Genomic DNA, 6,155 nt, shown 5'->3' on the forward strand with positions numbered 1-6,155 from the left:
TGCATTAGTCAAGGTAGGATGACACTGTTACAAGCAATCCTCAAATTTTGGTAGTTTAATAAAAATTTTCACTCTTATCACTATCCAGTGCAGGTCAACAGGAAGTTATTCAGGGATCCAGGCTTCTTTTATCTTAGACTCTGCTCAGTTAGCCAGTGAATAGGGGTGGTAGTGGAAGAATGTGGAGGATCAAATTAGAAACTTATGGTCTAGCTATGGAACTGTGTACTTCACTTTTATCCACATTCCATAGGCCAGAACTCGGTCCCTTGACCATATTTAACTGCTAGGGAGGCAGTAGCCAAAAGGAAAAGAAACAATGGGTCAAAGAGTTTCTGCCACACTCCTCTCCATAGCACTTAGAAGTTCTAATTTCTCATTCTCTTGACTGATTATTCAGTAAGTGTCTCACCCACTAGACTGCATACTACAAAGAGACTTTTTAGAAAATAGGACAGGTAGTATCCCAGAGTGCAAACTCTGGGATCATACATACTGCCTACATTTAAATCCTAACTGTGCCACTTAACAGCTGTGCAACATTGGACAAATTTCTTAATCTTTTGTGTCAATTTTTTTCACCCATAAATGAAGGATGATAGCATGTCTACTTCCTAGAGTTATCAAGGTAATACAATGAGATAATACATGTAAAGCCCTTAAAATAGAGCCTAATATGTTTTAAGTACTTGGCAAGTATTAACTGTTGTTTTTATTGTAAGTAGGCTGCATCATTTGTCTTTGCTCACTGTTGTATGCTTATTATAGAGTAGCTCTTTAATAAGCATTTATTGAATATTGAACAATATAGAAGAATTCTGAAAAAGTCAGTCTGAACACATTATTTCATAAATCATGCCCAAGTGTTTAAAGAGCCAGCATTCACTTTTCTGTTTGTGTTTATCAAGTTTGATTCCAAAAATTGTTTAATACTGCCATAATAAAATGGAAGATTTAATATTAGCCCCTGAAAATGAAAATATAGGCACATATTATTATCAAAGACATAAAAATCTAGATCTGCTGTTAGGGAGGCCTATTTGGACTTTTCATTTTGGAAAGCATTTTTATCTTTGGGTTATTTTCAAGAATCCAGTGCCCCCTTTGCCCATCACATTGAGCCTGTTATGTGTGACTTAATTTAGGCAAATATAAATTACCATTTTTCAGGAGCCCAATTATTAGAAAGGCTAATTATAGATAGATCAAATAATAAAAAAAATGTAAACATTCAGTACGCAGAGTCTTGTGTAGATTCTGTGCAAGGTTACATTTTCCTCTGTCAAAATGAGGTTATTGTGCCGTGAGTTTTAGCATGCTTATGAAGACTTACGCATTAGTATTTATTATCAAAGCTTTGACCTAAGTTTTGAAGAAAAGTAAGATTCCTACACTGAATTTTTTCTTTTGCTCTCAATAGGTAGATGACCTTGATAAGTAACTAGAAACACTTTTTATCTTGACTTTCCCCCAGTTTTTTGTTTTTTTAAATTTATGTATCCAGAATTGGGATACAGGCTGGAGGTGCAGAGGTGGTAAGGGGATTCACCAGAGACAGAGTGGGGAGCACAACAGTCAGACTGATGAAGTACTTTGCTGAAGGCAGTAGCTGCTCCACCATGTGGGTCACCTCTCTGGCTGGGGATTGAACCCTGTACCGCAGTGGCTATGGGTAGCTTCATAATAGTGGGGCGCTCTAACAGTCACGCCACCGGATAGGGGAGGGGCCCACCCTCTGTTCTTTATATAGAAGCAGTTTTTTTTTTTTTTTTTAAGTATGCTGAACTTTCAGCTCCTTTTATTTCATTGTGTTAATTTATTAAAAAAATTAAACCTGGCCCTCCCTAGTGGCACAACGGGTTAGGACGCAGCACTGCAAGCTGGCTGCAGCCGCTTCAGTGCAAGTTGGATCCCCGCCCTGGAGGTGATCCACATGATACAGCAGACCTCTCCTGACCTGCCTACTGCTCCCCTCTGCAGTGTACTTAGTTGATCTGCCTGTTCTGCTCTCCATGCTGTCTCTAGTGAATCCTCTCAACGTCCCTGCACTCCAGTTCTGTATGCATCAATAAATAAATATAAAAAAAAAGTTTAAATAAAAAAATTTAAACCCTATAATTAAGGAAATGTGTAGATGGTTTATGTCTATTGTCCACATAAGTATAAATATGATAGAGATAAAAATTGTTTTTCTTTGACTTTCAAGGTCATAAATTAATATATCTACATGGGAAAAATAATATTTGTTTTTGTAATATGTTTAACATTAACAGTATATGAAAGCATTCCAAACTGTATGAAACTAAATGGCAATGTTGTCCAGTTTCTAACGATAAAGAATGCCTATAATATCCTTTAAATGCTTGCAAGAGAAAAATAAAAAGCATGCTAGTATATAAACCAAAGTGTTAAAAAGTAGTTGCCTTTGGAAAATTAAATTTGAGGAAAAGATACAGAGAGATAAGGGATATTTCATTTTATATGCTTTAATTATCTCACGAATGTGTTAATTTTCAAAAACCGTTAAAGCTTTTTTTTAAAATGTTGCATTGTATATTAATTCACAGATTACCATGAGTTATATCTATAGAGACTGATTTAAAGTATCATGTTTATTAAATAGCTGTTTTACCAGTCTTGGCACAATTATCATTTACCTAACACTTTGCAGACTTACCTCAGAAAAGCAATTAGCAGTGCTGTAACTTTTTGGTAAGAGCTTATGATACTGACCTCTATGGGGATCACCAAACACAGTTCATTTAGGTGGACTTGTTACATGGATGATGAGTGAGTGAGTAAATACACACAGAGGATAAGTTTGGTAACTATGATGATGCCATTCATGATTAGCAAAGAGAAGAGACCCAGCCTGCTGAACTAAAATTTCCTTGTGCTAACTCATGACTTACACCATGAAGTGGGGCTTAAACTTACTGAGATTGTAGCACCAACTTTAAAGTTTCTTTCAATGTGCTAGAGCTGATTTACCACATTTACCAGATGTTGGACAAGCCTTACAAATAACTAATAATTTGCACCTGTCTACCATATAAGTGTATACTTTTCTCCCAGAAATGGTTCATAGTACCCTTCACAAACTTGAAATTCTGCAGGGGAATACTTCTGAATTAGCATTGTTACAGTGAAAAACAGGCAATCAAGGAAATTAAGCTCAAAATTAATAACAAAGGACATTCTTTAAGTAGAAAAATAAAGTATTTCCAAAAGGTCATTTGTAAGTCAACTGTTTGAAATTAGGAGTGATGTTCTAAGTAGTGGTTAGATTGCCACTTAGCCCCCACAGCATTAATGTGCTGTTCCTAACCTGCCTGTGTTAAAACCACATTGATGACAACCTCATTTAAGGTTCTGAACTAGAGAGGTCTGTATTTGAATACTGTCTGCTATAAACACTTACCTGTAAGCTGATGTTGCAACCTAAATATAACTTAAAACACTCTTCCAACTTTCAAAGAGCTGATTTACAAATGCCTTGGGTAAGTTTTATTATCCCCATTTTTCAGATCAGAAAATGAGCCTCAAAAATTTACAATTAGAAGGTAGAAAACCAGGGTTTGACTCATGGCAGCCAGCATCTGAAATTTGAGTTCTTTTCACTGTATCAGTTTACATCTAAGTGTCATTGGAATTCTGTTGTGATCTTTGAATGCCAGTCTCACACATATATCGGCAGTGCAGGAAGCAGTATGGTAAAATATTGCTACAGGAAAATTAAGTTGTGGGTTGCAACATTGAAGAAGTCACTAAAAGTGAATTATACAGTTAGGAGACGACTGTAGTAAAGGGGTACCCAAGGAAAAAGTCCAAGAAGAGAGTTGTGTGAAGAAAAACAACAAATGACTGAACCACAAACAAAACCTTTGCAGATCTGAGTGACTGAGTGCTCAGAAGTTGAAGGAGAGAAACGAACAAAAGAGGCTCATTTCTCAGGAGAGAGTGATGGTGACATTAAATGTAAATGGGAACTTAAACAAATGAGGTGATTACTAAAATAAAATTTAGTAGTTAAATTGGTATTTGTTTTTGTTTGGCCCAAGTCAGAGACTTTTTCCTTTTGTGGAAGCTGAAGGGAATCAGGGCTCATCTTTGGCAACGGGGGCCCAGGCACATGATTTAGATCACTTGGATGCTCCAATCTAGGCCTTTGAATCTGGGAAAATAACTCCAAATGAGCAGTTAAGGCCTATGGTGGAAGGTGGTTGAAAATTTTGGACTAGCCGTGATTTGAGGGGTGGGTGTGAGGAAGGTGGGATGGCCAGCTCCAGGTCAGCCTTTTCGGCAGACTCCTCCTATGGGGTGAAGTTGGCCCTGCTTTCTGTGCCCTAGACTGCCTGGGTTCCTGCCCATTTTCCATGCTTGGTCTCTGGCTTCCCTGTTGATCCAGTGAGCCACCTGATATCCTCCCAGGGAATTCATTTTCTGCTTGAGTTAGCCAGAGTGGGTTTCTGTTATTTGCAGTTGAGAACCATGTGTGGCACAACACTGCCTTCAGTTTTAAACAGATCAACCTTGGCATCAAGACTGGATGCCCCAATGGAAGCCTCCAGCACACAGCTTTAAATGTGAGATTAGAGTAAAGGAAAGGGTAGGTTTGGAGATACAGATTTAGCACACTTCTAAGGAGAAGCCATGATTCAATTCATGAGAAATCAATAAGGAAAAAGATTTAAGAGAGAAAAAGTAAGTGAAGAGAGTATAAAACTTGAGGAAGTCCAATAGTTAGGAGCAAGAGAATGATCTGGGGAAGAAATAATAATAATCATAAGAGCAAATCACACTAGTGTCTATCACAGAATCCAAAGGAGTCAAGACTTTAAAATATGATCTGATGCTATTACAGAGTCCAAGGAAGATGAGAACTGAGAAGGGGACACTAGGTATCATGACTAGGAGGTCACTGGTCTTTTTTCCTTTATGAAGTAACATTACATTGTAATAATATATAAGTTTCGGGCATGCATCATTATTAACCAAAGCCTGCATATACTGTTGTAGATACTGTTTATACTATTAAGTGACCACTAAAACTACAAGTCTATGCTTTACCATACAATGAATCCCTTTCACCTAATTTGCCCTTTCCCTCCCCTGCCAGAGGTCACTGGTCTTTAAAGAGCTGTTTAATCATAGTGGTGGGAAAAGAAATAGGGTTGTAGAGGCTAAGACTACAAGAGTGGTGTGAAAATGGAAGAAAACGGGTTTAGTTTAAAGTAGTTCGGCAGGATTTTGTCTGTTTTGTTTACTACTGTATCCCCACTCCCTAGATAAGAACCTGGCATATGGCAAATGCTCAATACTTGTTAAATGAATGAATAAAGAACAGAAGGGAAAAAAATCAACTTGAGTTGAAAATGGAAAAGAAGCAAATTTTTAGGATTGGGTTTATCTGGTTATGCGTGCAAGCCAACGTTACCAAGTCCTTTCCTGCTCCCTGCAGGGACTAGGGAACCTGATTTCCTAGACTTTCCACTTGTTATCTCCTAGATGCTTCTTCCCCATTCCATCTCTCCCTTACTTCACTGTCTAGTTTGTACTATAAACGAACATATTAAGCATTCCTTTGACAACAGTCTCTATTTAATTTCTTATTCTCTTGAGAAAATTTTATTTCTTCTACTAATTTATGTCCAACACAGAGTTAACCCAAATAATCCTCATTCATGCTTATTTTGCTCCATACCACATTAGAAACTAATAAGATGTCATGGATGAGCTGCTAACTCTAAGTTTGAAATTGCGTTAGCAACTTACTTTCAGGTATACTATTTATTAGATGATATCTGAATAGCACACATGGTCCTTTAAAACGCTTACTTTTTAAATCCAATAAGCAAATGACTAAACAGTCTCAAAACATTTTAACAAAATCTTTTCAAAGCATAAAGTCAAACTTATCTGATTTAAATAATAATAAACATAAAATATATGATTCATTTTATTTTAAATCTTTCTCTCTTCAAAGTTCAGAATTCTATGAGTAAGAAAGAGGGTTGTTAAAAATAAGTTGTGGCCCTCTCTGGTGGCGCAGCGTGTTAAAGCACAGCACTGAGAAGCTAAAGCCGCTTCTGCATGAGTTCGATTCCCACCTGCCCTTGAGGTGACCACATGGTGTGGCAGACCTCTCCTGACCC

The sequence above is a fragment of the Condylura cristata genome, unplaced genomic scaffold, assembly GCF_000260355.1.
Source record: "Condylura cristata isolate star-nosed mole 26May11 unplaced genomic scaffold, ConCri1.0 scaffold00020, whole genome shotgun sequence".
Classification (NCBI taxonomy): domain Eukaryota; kingdom Metazoa; phylum Chordata; class Mammalia; order Eulipotyphla; family Talpidae; genus Condylura; species Condylura cristata.